General features: G+C 44.7%; 1 protein-coding gene across 1 annotated transcript in view; it reads left to right on the forward strand.

Annotated features, from left to right (window-relative positions):
* gpr34l (G protein-coupled receptor 34 like) overlaps positions 1–20,745 on the forward strand; it is a 471,084-nt gene that overhangs the window by 70,889 nt on the left and 379,450 nt on the right. The window lies entirely within an intron of this gene.

The following is a 20,745-nucleotide window of genomic DNA, read 5'->3' on the forward strand; positions in this document are numbered from 1 at the left end:
ATTGCACTGTACCTTAAAAAGTCTTGAATTATACAGTAGAATGCACTTATTTCACAAATTCTGGGGGGGGGCAAATTTTTTGGGACAAATATACAATTAACAGTTATTCGACGAAATCGAGTCGTACATGAGCTGATAGCTGACGAGGCGCGTAGCACCAAGGTTGAGTGGAATAACTGTTTTATTCTATCAACAGTCACTGGATTTTGAGAAACAGAGTATTTTTATTTTGTGCAAATTCGATAAATAAAAACTTTATACAAAATGTCCGACAAAATCATTTCCACTTAGCGGACATGTGACAAACTGCGTACATGCGTTGTAAAATATTCAAATTTGAAAAGATTTGCATCAACAGTCCATCAATGAAAACACCTTTTATTGAAAAAATTAAGCTTCAAACTTTCTAAAACAAGTGAAAAAGTGCTCAAAGTTAATTTTAATGCTTAAAGATGAAAAATGTAAACAAACCGGCGAAATGACAGGAGCAATTTGTGAAAAATGCAATAATAATAATTCTTGAAAAAATAAAAATATATATACATATACGTTTGCACCATCAAATACTTTTATTCCCTATTTTGTTGCTTTTTTTGGATCTTTTGTGGTTTTGTTTTCGAGTAGAGTTTTTATTTCGTCCTCGGTTGGTTCAGTAACACACTCCGCCATTTTGTTTTTCTCTACTCACAGTATATGAGCTGATATCCTAGTAGTAGAGTAGCCTGTCAGAGTGCGTGATTGCTCATATCCAGTGAATGTGGATAGAAAATATATACACACACACACACTATATGGTCAAAAGTATGTGGACACCTGATCTTCACTAATCATTATGTGCATGTTGAACATCTTGTTCCAGATGTATTCCCCTTTTTTCTGTTATAATGAGCTCCACTCAACTCTTCTGGGAAGGCTTTCCACTAGATTTTGGGGTGTGGCTGTGGGGATGTGTGTTCCTTCAGCTCTAAGAGCATTAGTGAGATCAGACCCTGATATTGAAATGTTGAGGCTCCAGTTCATCCCAAAGGTGTTCAGTGGGGTTGAGTTCAGTCAGGACACTCTGTGCAGGACACTCGAGTTCTTCACTCCAACCTGAACACACCATGTCTTCAAGGAGCTCTTTGTGCCTCTTTAATTCAGGTCTCTTAGTTCCAGTGAAGGAAACTGTACAGCTACAGCAAACAGAGACATTGCAGAAGAAGCTCATATTGTTGTGACCATCAGGTGACCACATACTGTACCTTTAGCCAGATCATGTGTGTTTTCCTGCTGAGTTGGTTTCTCCAGTGCTGTCAAGGATCGAGAGCAGGAAGTCGGATGGAAAAATCGGTCTAGTTTTATTGCAGATCTCCTACACTCATGCGAAAAAAAAAGGCCAAAACCTTTTGTTTATTCATTTACATGTGGCTGTTTGCTACCATTTCAAAACAGTACCACATGAAATCCATGTTCATAGTTCATGGGATACACTGTATATTTATAATATTAATCTGTACGATAAACAAATAAAAGTTTATACAAGTTTCCTGACCTCACGACTAAATCTGTAAGTCGAGTGACTGCGAGTTTGTGACCGCAAGTTTGGGGACCCAAGCTGAAGGGTTCTGTGATATCTACGGTATAATCCAGACACGGCATGGTCAGTCCCCTCTCGGAAAGATTTACTTACTAATTACTTTGATTACGGAAAGATGAAATAAAACATAACTAAAAATAAACTCATTCATCTTCAGGAAGGACTTTATCCTGGTCAGGATCACAGCAGATCCCAATCCCAGGAACACTGGATATGAGAACAGTGGGAATTTACACACATAGGACCGACTTAGCAGCCAGTCTACCAACTGGAATTATTTTGGACAGTGAAAAAACCCCAGAGAACCAGGAAGAACATCTGAAACATATTAACAGACTGAGTTCAGGACTGAATCATGGCTGTGAAGCTGTATGACGGTAATAAAAACCTGTTACACCAGTGTACCACCAAACAAAACATATTTTGCATGGGAATTTTTTCAGAACCTCCCTCAGATGTACTGTACAGCTGACGTTCGGGTAACAGCACACTCTGTTCAGGGAAATGTGGCAGATGCACAAAGAGTCAGTCAGCTGTTTTATCAACATCTTTTATCAAGGCTTCTTGATGTGCGTGAGGTTTGTCTATCTGTGACATGAAACAAACCCTGTTTATGAGTTTATTTATATTTATAATATTCAAATGATTATGGAATAAAATATTATAAAATGTGCTGCAATTGTTTAGAGAACATGTCCACGGTCAAGCTCTGTTTACTGTGTTAGTTCCTGCATTGAATTAAGGCCCGGTCCCACTGCACTTACGGATGCAAAGAGGATGTAAAACGTAAAAAAATCTTTGCCATCCGTTGGAAAACGCTATGCATCCGTTGTGTACTCATTGCATGCGTGCTTCATACGCTCTATCCATCGAGCATCCGTCCACTGTGATTTCATCTGCGCAAAAAGTTTTGAGCTGCACAAAACTTTTAGAACGGATGAACTTTCCGCCGTGTACGATGTAAATCCGCGACATATACGAGCAACAAACGTTCTATGTCCGTTATCATCCGTTAAACGTCTGCTGTATCCTCTCTGCATCCTCTGGGCATCCTCGCAACTCACATCCGCTGCAGCTGAAAACGGAAAGAGGGAGGAAAGATAAGGTACATGAAACGTCTATTCATCGTTAGTAGCACGGAAATAGAAAGGATGTAAGCGTATGCATCTCGTATATAAAGTATTCAAAACGGACAAAGCGTTTATATCTGGGATGTATCTCGTATATTTAGGATGTCTGGAGTATGTCTAGAGTATGTAGAAGGACACCTAGAGCAGTGAACGGTCTGCATCCGATATACATCCGCGCAACATCCCCTTTGTTTCCGTTAGGCGTACGTGATGCATCCCCTTCATCCGCTATGCATCCGCTCTTTCTGCTATGCGTCCGCTTCTCAGTTATCACCGGTAACCCCTTCGGAGCTGTCATCCACTTCCATCCGCTTTCATCCGCTAGGCTTCCTATGAACATGCGTTTAACATCCCCGCTATATACTACCCACGTCCGTTCTTTTCCATTCTGTTTTCACCAATTTTGTCCATTTCTGGAGCGGATGAAAATGGATAGAGCCACCCCCGAAATTTTGCTCGTCCGCTGTGTCCTTTTTGCATACGTTTTGTGTCCATCGGCCAGTGGGACCGGGCCTTTACTGATTGTGATTTAGCTTTCTAACAACTAATCAGAGAATCTGAACTTCCTGAAAGATTCCTGAGAATTAATGTATGTCAATAATAATAATAAGAAGAAGAAGAAGAAGAAGAAGAAGAACAAAACACAGAACATTCACAAGGTGAAGTTTATCACATATAAGCCAGAAAGCATAAAGTGCCCAATAAGTGCCCAGAAAATTAATTTCGTTCCAACCCCTGTGGGTCTACTTTTGAAATTTATATATGATTTCTAATCTGCATTTCAAACACTATACCAAAAGTTCTCTAAAAAACATCCAGTCAAATTTGCAAACTAGACAAAATGTTAATTGTGAGTGATTGGATGCCATGTTTCACTTCACCTCGCATAACCAGAATGTCAAGGGTGGAGTCGCTCATCTGGCCTGCCATCAAAACACACATGACGACCAAAACATCAAACAGAACTGAAGTGTGACGATGTGAGAGAGGACCAACCTCCACGACAAACTGTTTACAACAGGAACATCAACAAAAAAATGACCAAGTTTTGTTCCCCGAGGGAAGATCGACCCAAAACATCGATCAGAACTGAATTCGCATGACAAATGAGAGAGGAGATACAATTCTAGTCAGAAGTCCCAAAATATATTAAGTTGACCTATAATGACTAATTTGTTCACAAAAAATTGACAATACAATGACCAAGTGTTGTGCAGAAGGTCGAGTTCTTTCAAATAAAACAATCAGAACTGAAATCCACTGAGAACTAGGGAAGGAGATAGGATTTAACTGAAAATAAACAAACTTGTAAATAAATTGTTGACAACAGGAAAATCAACAAACAAATGACCAAGTTTTGTTCCTCAAGGGAAGATCGACCCAAAACATTGATCAGAACTGAAATCGGATGAGAAGTAAGAGAGGAGATTAAAAAAAAATTATAGTGAGAGGCCTGGAAAGTTCGTTAACTTAGCCTAATTAGTAACTCACTAGCAAAAAAAAAATTGACAAAACAACAACCAAGTTTTGTGCGCAGTGATGAGTTCTTTCAAACAAAACAATCAGAACAGAAATCCGTGGAAAACTGAATTGATGAAGGAGATACGATTTAACTGAATTGTGGAAGACGGATGGACGCCATGCCATGGCAACAGCTCACTGGCCTTATGGACAAATCAGCTAATAAATCCTCCAAGCCTCTCCAAAATTCATTGAACTTGAACTGAACAGAGGAAAATAACAAAAAAATAACTGTGGGTGGTAAAAGAGAGCAACTGGACTTGCTTGAAGATTCTTGAAGACGTTTCACCTCTCATCCGAAAGGCTTCTTCAGTTCTGTCTGACTGGTAGGGAGCATCAGGTATTTATCCTCTCATGGATGAAAAGCTCATCTAAGGTGTCGTTGAGTCATCCTGTTGGTGTGGGTCACTGGGGGCTGGATGTGAACGGCCTCGAGAGTCGTTGGGGTGATCAGTGGATTGCCCATTAAGGTGATCAGTGGAATGCTGATTCTCTCTGTCCTCTTGTGAGTCACTGAAAACAGCTGGGTTTTGGTGTGCATTCAGTTGTCTGGGAAGTGTGCAAAGGACTGCATTGTAGGTGGCTGATAAATGATGTCTTAGGCCCTGTCCACACGGCAGCGGATTCGGGTGACTCCGATACAATTGCTTATCGTTTAGGCCTGGCGTCCACACGGCACCGGCGTTTTGGGTGCCCAAAACGCAATCTTTTTGAGAACGGGTTCCAGAGTGGAAAGATCTGGCAACGTTGCCGTTGTGAAGTCGTCTGGATGAGTAAAACGGATTTGTTTACGATGACGTCACAACCACATGACTGCGAGTGCTTCACGCCGGGTAGAAGTGTAACGAATATCACCAGGAAAAAGCCTTACAGAGCACTAGTGAGAGTGAAACACGAGCTTGGATATTATTATTATTATTATTATGTTCAGTGTTAGTTCACAGTAGTAAGGCAAGAAGCAGAATAGTGACAGTAATAGTGAAGCAAAAACATGCAATTGTACAAACACTGCAGCTCTACAGCAAAATATTCATTTATAAAATGGTCTGATTCTTAACACCAGTAGTGCCAATGATCTCATTGCGATGCGATGCGAGTTGTCAAGAAATCCTATAACTTGGTTCATGAAACGCGCTTACAAAATATTTTCACTGTGAATATTTATTGTATAATGCCTGGTGCAAAGTGAGAGAGAGAGAGAGAGAGAGAATAGCCCTTAGGGCAGAGTCAATCCCGCCAGCAAAAATAAGGGGAAAAAAGGAGCGATCTCACCTCTTCAGATGATGGTTTAAGTCCTACAATACATTCCTCAAAAAAGGGCGTAGAGGAGCAAATTAATCCATCAACGTGTATCATTCAATTTATTCCGGACAATTAAAGACGCCGCCTTCCGCGTACGTCATCCTCGTCGCCATTTTGGAAAGGTCAAAGCGGAGAATAAAGATTAGCTGCGTTTAACTGTACCAACAGGTTTACCGTCCAAAGGAGATCACATGGGATTACCTTTCACAGGTGAGAAACAGCAAATTAATCCATCAACGTGTAGTATTCAATTTATTCCGGACCATTAAAGACGCCGCCTTCCGCGTAGAATCATACGTCATCCTCGCCGCCATATTGGAAAGGTCAAAGCGGAGAATAAAGATTAGCTGCGTTTAACTGTACCAACAGGTTTACCGTCCAAATGAGATCACATGGGATTACCTTTCACAGGTGAGACTGGAAAAATACTTTGCATTGTATTTGGTCATTATAATGTAATTTTACGAGCAGATTTTCCTGACTTTGTGGCTAATATGAAGTCTCGCGCATAATAGTTTATGCGCATGCGTCCTTACTTCTATTCCCATACGAAAAAGAACAGTAAAGAACTTATAAGAGTTTACCACTGTCTTAGTAGTAAATCCTTATAAATATAAGGATAAATCCTTATAATGATTTATAAATAAATATATATGCCATGTATGATTTACTCCTGAAAGTGGCCCATTTTGCATTTTCCTCATGCAAATTTTTTATGAAAATCTAGTATGTATGAAGTGAACATTGTGCATGGTTTTTACAGATAATGTGTATGATGAATTACACTGTCTTTGTATGCTTCATGTAATGTTTGTAGTTTTAAATTATATTTTACAGTTTAAAATGTATATGCCTTTTATATGTAAATCCACATATGTTTGTGTTGGATTTACATATAAAAGGCATGTACATTTTAAACTGTAAAATATAATTTAAAACTACAAACATTACATGAAGCATACAAAGACAGTGTAATTCATCATACACATTATCTGTAAAAACCATGCACAATGTTCACTTCATACATACTAGATTTTCATAAAAAATTTGCATGAGGAAAATGCAAAATGGGCCACTTTCAGGAGTAAATCATACATGGCATATATATTTATTTATATTTATAAGGATTTACTACTAAGACAGTGGTAAACTCTTATAAGTTCTTTACTGTTCTTTTTCGTATGGGTTGTTCTGGTGTGTCCGAAGGGACCGTCTTACAGCGCCCCTAGAGGTGTGGCATGTGTATTGCATCGTTTTCAGCAAGCGTTGCGTTGCCATATGGACCTGATTTCTACTGATCGTTGCCCATTTGGAGGCGATATTTTTTTTAAATAACATCACGTTGCCGTTGTCGTGTGGATGTGGCCTTAGGCTACATCCACACGACAACGGCAACGAGATTTTTTTAAAAAATATCGCGTCCACATGGGCAACGGATCAGTAAAATATCAGGTACACATGGCAACGCAACGCTTGCTGAAAACGATGCAATACACATGCCACACCTCTACGTGCGCTGTAAGATGGTCCCATCGGAGAAACCAGAACAATAGAAGAAGTAGAACGCATGCGCATAAACCCCTTCTTCTACCCGGCGTCATAGACATATAAACATAGACGCCGCATTGAGCTGGTGGCCCCGTTGCTGGGATACGTCAGAGTGTCCGCCATATTGGATGTGGCAAATCTTCCCCGTAAACCAATGCAAGTAAATGGACTGAACTTCATAAAGCCCCTTTCTACAATAATGTTTAACTTGATGCCTTTAATTCACCCATTAAGACACACACGTATATATTTGGGAAACAAACAGGCATCAAAACAACATATATAACTTTTAATGTGATGGTTAGGCGGCACGGTGGTGTAGTGGTTAGCGCTGTCGCCTCACAGCAAGAAGGTCCTGGGTTCGAGCCCCGGGGCCGGCGAGGGCCTTTCTGTGCGGAGTTTGCATGTTCTCCCCGTGTCCGCGTGGGTTTCCTCCGGGTGCTCCGGTTTCCCCCACAGTCCAAAGACATGCAGGTTAGGTTAACTGGTGACTCTAAATTGAGCGTAGGTGTGAATGTGAGTGTGAATGGTTGTCTGTGTCTATGTGTCAGCCCTGTGATGACCTGGCGACTTGTCCAGGGTGTACCCCGCCTTTCGCCCGTAGTCAGCTGGGATAGGCTCCAGCTTGCCTGCGACCCTGTAGAAGGATAAAGCGGCTAGAGATAATGAGATGAGATGAGACAACCAGGGCTTAATTTGAGCTGGAACATGACGGAACAAGATCCGGAATCTCCGTCGTCGGATCCGGCAGCTATTTTCATTTCATTCGGTGTTCCGGCAGCTATTTAAATGGATCAGATCACCTCCGTGACCATCACAAAGGGAAAAAAATCAAACAATAAATTAAATAAATAAGTAAATAAAAATTTGTTTAGTGTTCGGTTTTGATTTTGATATCTGTTGTTGATTTCTCTCCTGTGACATCCACAAAATCTATGCGAAAGGGGAAGAGGGTGGGACATGGGGTGTATACTTCCGCTCAATAGAACGCCGGGTTTTTTGTAGCCGTTAGCTTGCGCTGTGGAAAAAATGGCAAAAAAACAAGAAAGCTTACTAAAATTTTTAAAATGAATTCTCCAACTTGTTTTGTAAACCCTTTATTTCTTAACTATTACTTGAATTGATTGCACTTATGTTTGCTGGCACTGCTTTTAAATTATTCTCTTTTTTGGGCTTTTTCCACCTTTATTGGATAGGACAGTGTAGAGACAGGAAATGAGCAGGAGAAAAACAGGGAGGGCTCGGAAAATGACTGCAGGTCGGAATCAAATCCGGGTCCCTGGATTTATGGTATGGCGCCTTATCCACCTGAGCCACAAAGTCCCACTGGCACTGCTTTTAAATACCCTACGTAAATCCTTAAAATGAGTCATGTAATGCATGTCTTGTGTGATCCGATCTCCAATGGTGAAATAAACCGGTTGTGATATGAGTACAGTCTGTTATTTTAGAAGATAAATTTAATATATAATTTAATATATAGCCTAATAAAAAATAATATTTTTAACATAATATCACGACATATTACTGTCTGTAACTGTTCGTCACTAAAGCGTTTTCTAAGATCATAATGTCTGATATATTTTTTTTTTTTAACACACACAATAGGCGTGTGTGCGTAAAGTTATAGTAAACCACCCCCTGCCTTTTTTTTTTTTGAGTCGCCGGACCCACCCACCTCCTGCGTTCCGGGACCTCCCACTTCGCAAATTAAGCACTGCATACAACTGCAACATTACACTGATCCAATTTTTTTAATTGAACATTGAGCAACAAAAGAAACAAAGCCATGGCCTAATAGACTTCTAGTGTGTACATTCCTCAGTGATGACATGAAAAGAAAAAAAAATCTGCTTCACAAACTGGTACTATACCAAGCTCTCTTCCCCTTTGCCTCCAATCATTACTGCGCCTCTTCAAATTTGGTTGACAAACTGGCAAGATAAAACTCAGCCCTGCTGAACACTGGCATCTTAACATTTACAAATAACAAATGTGTCCATGGAAAAACAAAAAAGTGTGTGAGAATGAAAGAAGAGAGAACGGGAGGGTGAAAAAAATAACAAAGAGCAGATACCTGTATGGAGAGCCCATACTCTCCCCTCCACCTCTACCTCCTCTCTACCCCACTCCTCCATCTTGGCAATTGTGAACTCATCATTAACAAAAAATGTTTCTCTGGATAAAATAAAAAAGCATGTGTGAGACAGAATAAGGGTGAAAAATAAAACTGACAGTAGATGCCCATCTAGAGGCCACACTCTCCTCTCCTCCTCCCTCTACCTCCCCTCTTAATGACCCCCCATGCTTTCTCTATCCCCCACCTAACATTTTTAGTCTGTCCTTCTCTCCATACCCTCTCTCTCTTCACCTCCATACATTCCCTTCAATTGAAGTTGTAATTAATAAATGTTATAATGCAGGCCAAAATTATTATTTTCTTTTTTCTTTTACTGCCAATTGATAATAAATTATTTTACTGCCAATTAATAAAAAAAAAACCTCACATTTGACAACTTGGGAAGAGGAGATTCTGGAGCTTACATCGCAAGCTGATTCTTGAGTGTTTGAAGTTTAGGTTTCAGATCTGTCTTACCTAAGTTCAGAAGTACCTGTGGAAAAAAATCAAAAGTCTTCTTCATGCACTTTGGGTAATTGAGATGCAGTGCATAGTCCGAAGACAATGTACATGGCCTGGGGCAGGCTCTCAACATCCATCACAGTGTTTCCCTCCAAGATGATTCCTACTGAGGATGCATTGTGGTGAAGGGACTGCATGTGTGGAGTGATGTTTTCCTGTTCATGGCAGAGGATCCCCACTGGCACATCATAGTACGAACCTTCTTCATCATCATCGTCCTGAAAAAAGGAACAGAGCATGATCACGTCAACATGACAACATAGTGCTACAAACAGCCTCTATAGGTACACAACCCACATGTCTGCCCTGTCCTGTCCAGTGTCCACCCACTGCCCAGTGTAGCGACCGCTACAGAAAATCACTCAGGACAGGTGCAAGAGGCATCCAAAAATAATCTGGGGTGAACACAGGTCACAATTTTGGAGTATGCCTCCTACAGAGAAGGGTTTTTTTCAAACAACAATAACAATAAAAAAGAAACTATTAACACATGCACACCTTAAAATAATATGTATGGTAGGGAGAGAGGAGGGGAGGTAGAGAACAGGGGAGCAAGGGAGGGGAGGTAGAGGGAGAGGAAGGGAGGTAGAGAACAAGGGAGCTAGAAAGGGGAGGTGGAGAGAGGGGAAGGGAGGTAGAGGGAGAAGAGGGGAGGTAGTATTTGGAGATATTAGCATGTATTTGCTATTTTAAATTCAAATTTAAATAAAGTTTATTGTATTGTATTGTATTGTATAGTAAACGGGGGAGCTAGGGAGGGGAGAAGGAGGAGAGGAGGTAGAGAAAAATCAAAGTTGCTTGCAAAGCAGGCCTTGAAGAAGGTGGATGGATCATCGCCGAGAATGACAGGAAGCCCCCTAAGGATGATGTAACATGTACTGTTGATGTACATGTCTTATATTATAATATGTACTTATCTAGACAGGACACGGGAGACACGCTACGAGTCGCTAAACCTCTTTTTATTATCGTTCCCCTATCAACCACATATACATCCGTTAAGGGCACACCCACTTCCTGTGGGTCTGTCACTGTATGTGTTCCCTGTAGGTACACTGTACACATATGCCTATGCTACATCTCCCCCCTTTAGTTATTGTCATACTCTCAACAGAACATCTTTTGTTTTCAATATTTGTAAACTTGAACAATTAATATATTTTTAACATTCACTGTCACATCTTAAATCTGAGTATTAACCATTCACATAAATTGAGGATTACTGTCACATATTAAACATTCACATAAATTGAGGATTAAACATTCAAGTCTCCTACTTTTCCCTTCCTTTCCTTTTTTTTCTTTTTTTTTTAAACATCTTGTTGATATATTCAGTATTCTGATTAAACACACAAACAACTTTTTATATATATTTTTTTTTTCCTAGGGGTCGGGGTAGACTACCCGGGTCCCCAAGCTGTGCAGGGTTTATTTTGCTCCATGAACACAAAACCACAGCTTTCTATAAATTCAGTCTGTTTGGTGGTCTTACGGTCCGGCCCAGTCTAGTCTCTCTGGTAGTCTCTGGAACCACCCTGATGTGGGATCTGTTCCTCCTGAGAGATCCTGAGGGCAGATCTATGTTATAAGACCTGGGTGTCTGAGCTGGACCACTGACAGTCCCTGTTTCTTTTGTGTCCTTTACCCAAACCATTTGCCCTGGTCTGAGCTCTGTTCTGGCCTTTGTGTTGTGTCATTTGTTGAACCAGGACGCCTGTTGTTCTTTTAAGTCCTGGTCTTTCTTTCTGAAAGCCTGGAGGTCAGGCCACACAGGTTGCAATTTCTCTTGGCTTACCGGGAGAGGTGTTCTGATGTTACGGCCCATCAGCAGCTGAGCAGAGGATGAGCCGTGTGCCAAGGGAGTGGCCCTATAGGCCATGAGAGCCTTGTGTGGGTCTTCTCCCTTTTTGAGGAGAGATTTCACCATTCTCACTGCCCTCTCAGCTTCTCCATTACTCTGAGGGTAACGGGGGCTGCTGGTTGTGTGTGTGAAGTCATAGTCTCTAGTGAAGGATGCAAACTCCGCTGCCGAGAACTGGGGGCCGTTGTCCGTGATGACAATCTCGGGGACTCCATGACGGGCAAAAATAGACTTCAGCTTTCCTGTCACGTGAGCTGTGGTGGTAGAGGTAAGGTTTGCTACTTCTATGTAGCGCGAGTAGTAGTCAATACACAGAATGTACATGGTATTTTCCCACTGAAAGAGATCCACTGCCACACGCTGCCATGGTTGTTCTGGCAGCTGAGTTGTCAGCAGTGGCTCTGGTGCATTGTGAGCTTCCCGTGCACAGGTTGCACAATTTTCCACCTTCTGCTTAATCTGTTTGGACAGACCTGGCCACCACATGGATTGCTGCGCTCTGGCCACACACTTAGTCATACTTTGGTGACCTTCATGTATTTTATTGAGCATCTCCTCTTGCAGTGTGACTGGGATGACAAGTCTTTGGCCTTTCATCAGTAGTCCATCTGCCACCAGCAGGTCTTGTTGGTACTGCCAGTATAGTTGCAACTGTGGTGGGAGAGCTTTTCTGTTCTGGGGCCATCCTGTTTGCACCATGCATTTCAGTCTTTTGCAGAGTTCATCTGCGTCTTGTGCTGCCCTGATCTGCACTGACCTTTGCTCTGACGCTGGCAAGTGCTCCAGTACTGCGTTGATGGAGACCCACACATCCTCTTCCAGCTGCTTGTCCTCTGCTGTTGGTGGTGCTTGAATCGGTGCCCTGGACAGTGCATCCGCTGTGACCAATTTCTTTCCAGGCACATGTTCAATCTTGTATGTGAAGCGAAGCAGCCGCAGCCTGAACCTCAGGATGCGAGGTGGTAAGTCATCCAGTGCTCTACTGCCAAGCAGGGAAATCAGAGGTTTGTGGTCAGTCTGTATCAAAAAGTCCTTCCCTATCAGGTAAGACTGAAAACGCTCACATGCCCAGGTCAGTGCCAGCGCTTCCTTCTCTATCTGGGCATATCTACGCTCCATGTCTGTCATGCTGCGTGATATGAAGGCGACTGGCCTCCACTCCCCAGATAGCTGCTTTTGGAACAACACTCCACCCAGCCCGAAGGATGAAGCGTCCGCTGCAACTATTGTCTCTCTGTGCAGACAGTACTGTGCCAGTACTGTTGGTGAGCTCAGTTCCTTACGCAGCTCATCAAATGCTCTCTGCTGTGCACTACCCCACACCCAGTCAGCGTCTGATTTGAGCAGGTCTCTCAGCGGTTGCGTGAGTTCTGCTATACGTGGAGAGAATTTTCCCACGTAGTTGACCATGCCCACAAACCTTTTCACGTCCCCAGCATCTTTGGGTGTGGGCATCTCTGTGATGGCTTTAATTTTACTGGGATCTGCTTCGATGCCCCTCTCGCTGACGATGTGGCCCAGGAACGTGACCTTGTTGACTGCAAACTGACACTTGTCGTTGTTCAGCGTTAGGCCCTCTTCCTGCAGCCACGCCAACACTCTGTGCAGCCTGTGGTCATGTTGCTCTCTTGTCGAGCCAAAAACCAGGATGTCGTCAGCATGGCATACAGTCCCTTCTAACCCTGACAGCATCTGCATCAGCCGCTTTTGAAAGTGCTCCGGCGCTGATGAAATACCAAACGGGAGTCTTTTGTAGCAGTATCGCCCAAAAGGGGTAATAAATGTGGTGAGTGGAACTGATTTTGGATGTAAGGGTACCTGCCAGAATCCTGCTGTAGCATCCAGCTTCGAAAAGACAGTCGCCCCTGCCAGCTTGGCCAGGGTTTCATCGACAGCTGGTAAGATGTGTCTCTCTCGGCAGATGTACTCATTCAGGTGGGTCATGTCTGAGCAGATCCTTATCTTTCCGTTTGGCTTTGGTGCCACCACCATGCCTGCGCACCAATCTGTAGGCTCTTCTATGGGCACAATCACACCCATTTTCTCCATTCTTTGGAGCTCCTCCTTGACCTTGTCATGCAATGGCAAGGGTACACGTCGTGGCAGTGACAGTGCATATGGTTTGGCGTCTTCCTTCAATTTGATTTTGTACTCCCCTGTGAGACAGCCCAGTCCCGTGAAGACCTTGGGGTACTGGTTCTTCATGTCAACCTCCAGCTCTCTTACGCTGTCGACTACATGCAGTAGCTTTAGGTCTGTGATTGCTGGAAGACCCAGTAGAGGTGTTGCTAACTTTTCTACCACATACACTAGCTGTCTAGTTGTTCTGTCCTTGTACTTAATGACAGCCTTAAACTGACCTCTCACCTGTAGCGGCTCATTGCTGGGTCCACACAGTGGTATGTCTGCTTTGGTGAGTGGGCCATGCAGTCTCTCTGAGTAGGCAGCGCTTGAGATGACTGTTGCCTCCGCTCCTGTGTCCAGCTTGAAGGTAAGATCCTTTCCATTCACTTTCAGTGTTTTTTTCCATTTTGCAGGTTTCTTTCCTGTGGACACTGCACCCAGGAACAGCACGTCCTCTTCCTCAGCCTCAAGAACTGCACCTACTCTGCCTGACTTGCACACTGCTGCAAAATGTCCTCTCTTCCTACATCTTCTGCACTCTGCCTCTCGTGCAGCACAGTTGTTCAGAGAGTGTGGCGGCCCTTTTCCACAACGCCCACAGGTTTTCTTTCCTTTGTGGAACTCCTTTTGTCCCTTTCCGTATGACGTCCTCCCTGACTGGTTCTCTCTATATGGCTTTTTCTTGAATTTTAACAAGTCCACATTTGCCTCTCCTTGTTCTGTTACTTTTGTGTCTCTCACTATGGGTTGCTGTTTCTTAATTTCTTCATGTTGCCTAATTGTGGTGACTGCTTTTTCCAATGTTAACTCACTGTCCATTTGCAACTTTTCAGACAGGCCTTGATGTCTAATGCCTACCACTAGCCTGTCTCTGATCATTTCATCCTGCAGAGGGCCATATTGACAGTGCTCTGCCAGTTTATAAACTGCAGAGATAAAGGCTTCTGCCGATTCGCCCGGCTCCTGGCTTCTCCTATTGAAGTGGGCTCTCTCATATATGACATTATATTTGCATATGAAATATTTGTCAAAAGCTTCCTTGACTGCTTTGTAGTTCACAGCATCATCCGTACTCAGGCCAAGTGTGGACAGAATATCATCGGCTTTGTCGCCCATAGCATAAACTAAGGAGTTCACCTGGTATCCTTGGTCTTTCTTGTCCAGTCCCGCCGCCACACGGAACCTTTCAAACCGACGAATCCAGTTGGGCCAATTGGAAAAGTCTGAGAAGTCAAAATTTTCCGGTGGACTTATGGAGAAAAGTGAATCCATTTTCTTCTTTTCTCTTCTTTTATTTATTTATTTTTATTTTTTCCCCCGAGCTGTCCTCCGCGCTGTCCTTTTACGTCCGTTACTGACACACTCCCCCGTGGTCTTGACTCGCTACTAGCTTGCTGCACTCAGTTTCTACTGCTGGCTAGCCTTCGCATAGCTTACTTAGCTAGCACTGGAGTTTCCCGCGATTCACTTATACTGTTACAAAAAATAAATATACCGCAACTGACCTGCAATTCCAATCTTGCTATCTTCTGAGGCGGGCTTCAGCACTTCTGACACCATGTAACATGTACTGTTGATGTACATGTCTTATATTATAATATGTACTTATCTAGACAGGACACGGGAGACACGCTACGAGTTGCTAAACCTCTTTTTATTATCGTTCCCCTGTCAACCACATATACATCCGTTAAGGGCACACCCACTTCCTGTGGGTCCGTCACTGTATGTGTTCCCTGTAGGTACACTGTACACATATGCCTATGCTACAGATGAGGCATCTGACTTCTGTCACATCCGAAGCCTGGTGGATTGAGGGAGCAGAGGACATCACACACTTAAAATAGGGTCCATATGTTTGTCATGATCCACCCCAGACTTCCACTCCGGAGATTTACAATCTTCCAGTTCAGCGCAATCCAGGACGGGACTTCCACCTTGCCGGAATTCACTTCCTGGTCTGCTCTGCTGTGTATAAATAGGCCGTTCTCAGAAGGGGACTTTGCCAGAATGTCTTGTCTGTTTCTCACGTTGGCTCTGTACCATTTTTTGCTTCCTGGATTTTTGCTCTCTGTTTTGCCTAGTCTTAGCCACAGTTCTTTGCACTCACGATTTGTCAGTTTTTCATGTTTTTTGCACTACGTTTTTTGTCTCCAGTTTTTGTCAGAACTATTTTTCATGTTTTTTCATATTAGCACTTTGTCTTTGTCTACCTCATTGTTGTCTGGATTATTTTTGCTATTTTTGTTCGTTGACTCTTTTTGGACTTTAAATCATTTTTTTATTCATTGGATTTTCTGGTTTGTGTTCTGCTATTGAATCCTAACTCAACACATCTCACCACCCTTAACAGTACATTCTGGCCAACATGGATCCAGCGGAACTCAACCATCTGAGAACGGCTATGCAGCAGCAAGGAGCCCTCCTCGGGATCCACCAACAGGAACTCAGGCAGATCACTCAGAACCTGGCCACCCTGTCCGACTCACTCAACCTCCTAGCCACACAACTCCAGCACTCCCAAGCCATCCCTACCCCTGCCCAGCCATCTCTCTCTTCACCTCCCGCCACCGCCGCTCTTCACGAACCAAGACTCCCTTCGCCTCAGCCCTACAGTGGAGAACCAGGTACCTGCAGATCTTTTTTGTCACAGTGTTCGTTGATCTTGGAGCTTCAACCTCTGGCTTTCCCCACAGAATGCTCCCGGGTAGCCTATACCATCACACTCCTCACCGGTAAGGCCAGGGAATGGGGAATAGTGGTCTGGGATGCCGACGCACCCTGTTCCAGCTTCAAGGAATTCTCTGAGGAAATGAGGCGAACATTTGACTGCTTTCTGTCCGGCCGGGAGGCGGCAAGAGAGCTCATGGAGCTGCGGTAGGGATCCTGATCTACCTCAGATTATGCCAGAGTTCCGGATGTTGGCAACATCATGCGGTTGTAACGAGAGTGCCCTGGTCAACACGTTCCTACATGGCTTATCTGACGCCATCAAGGATGAACTCGTCTCGTCGGAACTGCCGTCAGACCTCTCCAACCTGATGGACCTTGCCAATCATATTGATGCGCGGGTCCAACAATGGAGGAGAGAGAGGAGCTGCCGCAACTTCAACCCCTCTCCACCACCCACCTCATCCATTGAACCCATGCAGGTAGATCGGGTACGGGTGTCAGCAGAGGAACGACTGCGCCGATGGAGCACGGGGTTTGTTTCTACTGCGGTCAGCAGGGACACATTTGCCGAGCTTGCCCGCTAAAAGGACGAGCCCATCAGTGAATCAAGGGGCCCTGGTGGGCAATGCTCAGAACCAGTCCCCTGCTGACCGACCATTCCTCCCTGTCATCATCACTCTCAACAATCGGCATCACCATCTTCAGTTGCTCGTCGACTTGGGGGCAGACAGGAACCTGATCTGCTCCACCACCGCCAAGGTTCTCGGAATCCCGTTACTTGCCCTCAAGGTCCCTCTCACCATCCTGTCACTCAATGGCACTGGCTTGACCACCATCACTCACCTCACCACCCCGTTCACTCTAAGGATTTCAGGCAATCACTCCGAAACTATACAACTTCACATCATGAACAACCCTCACATTCCCGTTATTCTTGGATTACCCTGGTTGATGCAGCACAACCCCCACTTAAACTGGACTGACCACACCATCTTAGGCTGGAGTCCTTCCTGCCTGGCCTCCTGCCTGAACTCTGCTCTGCCTCCTGCCAAACCACCTCAGCCCTCAGCCAGCAAGTATCCCGACCTTTGTCATGTGCTTCCAGAATATCTGAACCTCAAGCCTGTCTTCAGTAAGACCCAAGCAGTGTCCCTTCCCCCTCATAGGCCCTATGACTGCAGTATCAACCTCCTGCCCGGGACAGCGCCACCCAAGGGACATCTCTACTCTCTTTCCCCCACCAAGAGACAAGCCATGGAGAAATATATCACGGAGTCTTTGGCAGCTGGGATCATCCACCCTTCCTCCTCCCCAGCAGGGGCGGGATTCTTCTTCATGGAGAAGAAAGACAAGTCACTCCGACCCTGCATTGACTATAGAGGTCTCAATGCCATCACAGTCAAGAACCACTGCTCATGACTACAGCCTTCGAACTACTCCAGGGAGCTAAGGTATTCACTAAACTGGACTTATGCAACGCCTATCACCTAGTTAGGATCAGGGAAGGGGACGAGTGGAAGACAGCCTTCAACACCACCACAGGCCACTATGAGTACCTCATAGTCCCTTTTGGGCTTACTAACACGCCCGTGGTATTCCAGATGTTGGTTAATTATGTCTTGAGGGACTTTCTTAACACCTTTATCTTTGTTTACCTGGACGATATCTTGATTTTCTCTCGCTCCCTGGAGAAACATCAGGGTCACATCCAGCAGGTTCTTCAATGCCTGCTGGAGAATAAGCTGTTCGTTAAGGCAGAGAAGAGCGAGTTCCACCAAGACTCTGTCTCATTCCTGGGATTCATTATTTCACCAGCCAAGATCCAGATGGACCCCCTCAAGCTGGAGGCAGTCACTGACTGGCCCACCCCATCTTCGAGACGAGAGCTCCAGCGCTTCCTCGGGTTTGCCAACTTTTACAGGCATTTCATCCGCAACTTCAGCATGGTGGCCAGACCTCTCTCAGCCCTGACCTCGACCAAGACCAAGTTCAAGTGGGGGGAGGAAGCAGAGAAAGCCTTTTCCAGTCTCAAGCACAGGTTTAGCACAGCACCCATTCTCACCATACCCGATTCTACCAAGCAGTTTATCGTCGAGGTCGACACCTCCGAGTCAGGGGTCGGAGCCATCTTATCCCAGAGGGCCAACGACAACAAGGTCCACCCATGCTCCTTCTCCCACCGGCTATCCCCAGCTGAACTAAACTACAACATCGGCGACCGAGAACTACTGGCCGTGAAACTAGCCTTGGAGGAGTGGAGGCACTGGCTTGAGGGGTCTGACCTCCCGTTCCTAGTCTGGACTGACCATAAAAACCTGGAGTACCTCAAGTCTGCCAAACGTCTCAACTCTCATTAAGCCCTTTGGTCTCTCTTCTCCCGATTCAACTTCACGCTCTCCTACCACACAGGCTCCAAGAACGGCAAACCCGACGCCCTGTCCAGGATGTTCTCTTCCCACCAAGAGGAGTCCAAGCCACCCGAGACTATCCTTCCTCCACGCTGCCTGGTGGGAGCTGCTATTCTAGAAGTTGAGATGCTTGTGTAGAAGGCCCTGGAGCAGGACCCCGGTGAAGGTAACTCCAACAATATTTCTTATAACCATCTGTTGGTTCCCTGTCATGTGCGAACTCAGGTGCTGCAGTGGGGTCATGGTTCCAAGCTGGCCTGTCATCCGGGAGCCTCCCGAACCCTGGCTCTCATCCAGCAGCGCTTTTGGTGGCCATTCATCAAGGAGGATGTCCAGGAGTTTGTGGCAGCCTGTGACACATGCTCCCGGAACAAGACAGCCAATCGACCCCCTGCTGGCTTACTAAGACCCAGGGCTGTGCAAAGACCTTTGGAGGGGCAGGGGCTCAACATTCAAAAAAGGGCACTTGGAACAAATTTTTCACACAAGTTAACTTTATTCAAAACTAAATTTCAATTGCAACTGAACATTCTGTGTGTGTGTGTAAGTTACTATAACATAATAGTCTTGATAGAATATGTTGTGGACGTCGTCATTCAGCCTTAAGTTTTCGAAGCTGCTAGAATATGTTATTAAAGCCATCGTTCAAACTAAAGTTTCCGAATCTGCCACGTTAATGAAATGGATGGAGCAAACGGTTTAAATATAGCCTAGGCGGCTTCATTAAATGATAAACAACCCTACGCATTTACTGTTGTGTTCTAAGCTGCACAATATTGCATGTTCAGATAAGAAATGAAAGGAGACTTTCAGTGTGACCTTACCATGCCGTTCCTCGCACTGTCCCCCACTGTCAACCGCCTGCATGCGCTTTCTGCACAGAGGTTCACTGAATGCATGACGTCACGGATTGATGCCCGCATTTACATAGAAAAACGTTATTTTATAAATCTATAATTTCATATATTATTGTCAAATTGTAGAGAATATTGATGTTGGAGCTAACTTATCTTTTACAAATATTAAAAAAAAGTCCCTATGAAAAGGGCACTTTGGGCAGCAAACAGAAAAGGGGCAGGGGCTAGAGCACGTGTAGCACCGGTTCATTGCACGTGGGTGCTAAGACCCCTTTGTACTCTGCATCGACCTTGGTCTCACATCGCCCTGGACTTCATCACAGGACTCCCCAACTCAGGTGGCAATACATGCATCCTCACTGTCATTGACCATTTTTCTAAGACCATCCATTTCATTCTTTTGCCCAAGCTCCCCTCAGCCAAAGAGACCGCAGAACTACTCATCCAGCACGTTTTCCACCTACATGGTCTGCCTACCGACATAGTTTCTGACCGGGGTCCTCAGTTCACTGCACAGTTCTGGAGAGCCTTCTGGAAACCCATCGGGGCCACCTGTAGTCTCTCCTCAGGCTTCCACCCACAGACCAACGGGCAGGCAGAACGGGCTAACCAGGCTTTGGAGATTGCACTCAGGTGCATGGTGTCCAGGGATGCCAGTTCTTGGAACAAGTACCTACCTTGGATCGAATATGCACATAACACTCTCCCTTCCTCTGCCACAGGTCTCTCTCCATTCCAGTGCTCACTAGGGTACCAACCACCACTGTTCCCCCAGCCAGGAGGAGGAGGTTGCCATACCATCAGCCCAGGCCTTTATACACCGCTGCAGGAGAACATGGGCATTGGCCCGGAGAAGACTCATTTGCTCCATACTCACATCCAAGAAGCAGGCCAACAAACGTCGCTCCAAGGCACCCACCTAACAAGTGGGTCAATGAGTTATACTCTCCACATGCCACCTGCCACTTAGGACTGTCTCTCACAAGCTGGAACCCAGGTTCCTTGGACCCTTCCTCATCAAGAAGGTAATCAACCCATGTTCCATTAGACTGGCATTACCACTCACCATGCGACGTGTTCACCCCACCTTTCATGTATCACAGC

Source organism: Neoarius graeffei, chromosome 12 (genome assembly GCF_027579695.1).
Source record: "Neoarius graeffei isolate fNeoGra1 chromosome 12, fNeoGra1.pri, whole genome shotgun sequence".
Classification (NCBI taxonomy): domain Eukaryota; kingdom Metazoa; phylum Chordata; class Actinopteri; order Siluriformes; family Ariidae; genus Neoarius; species Neoarius graeffei.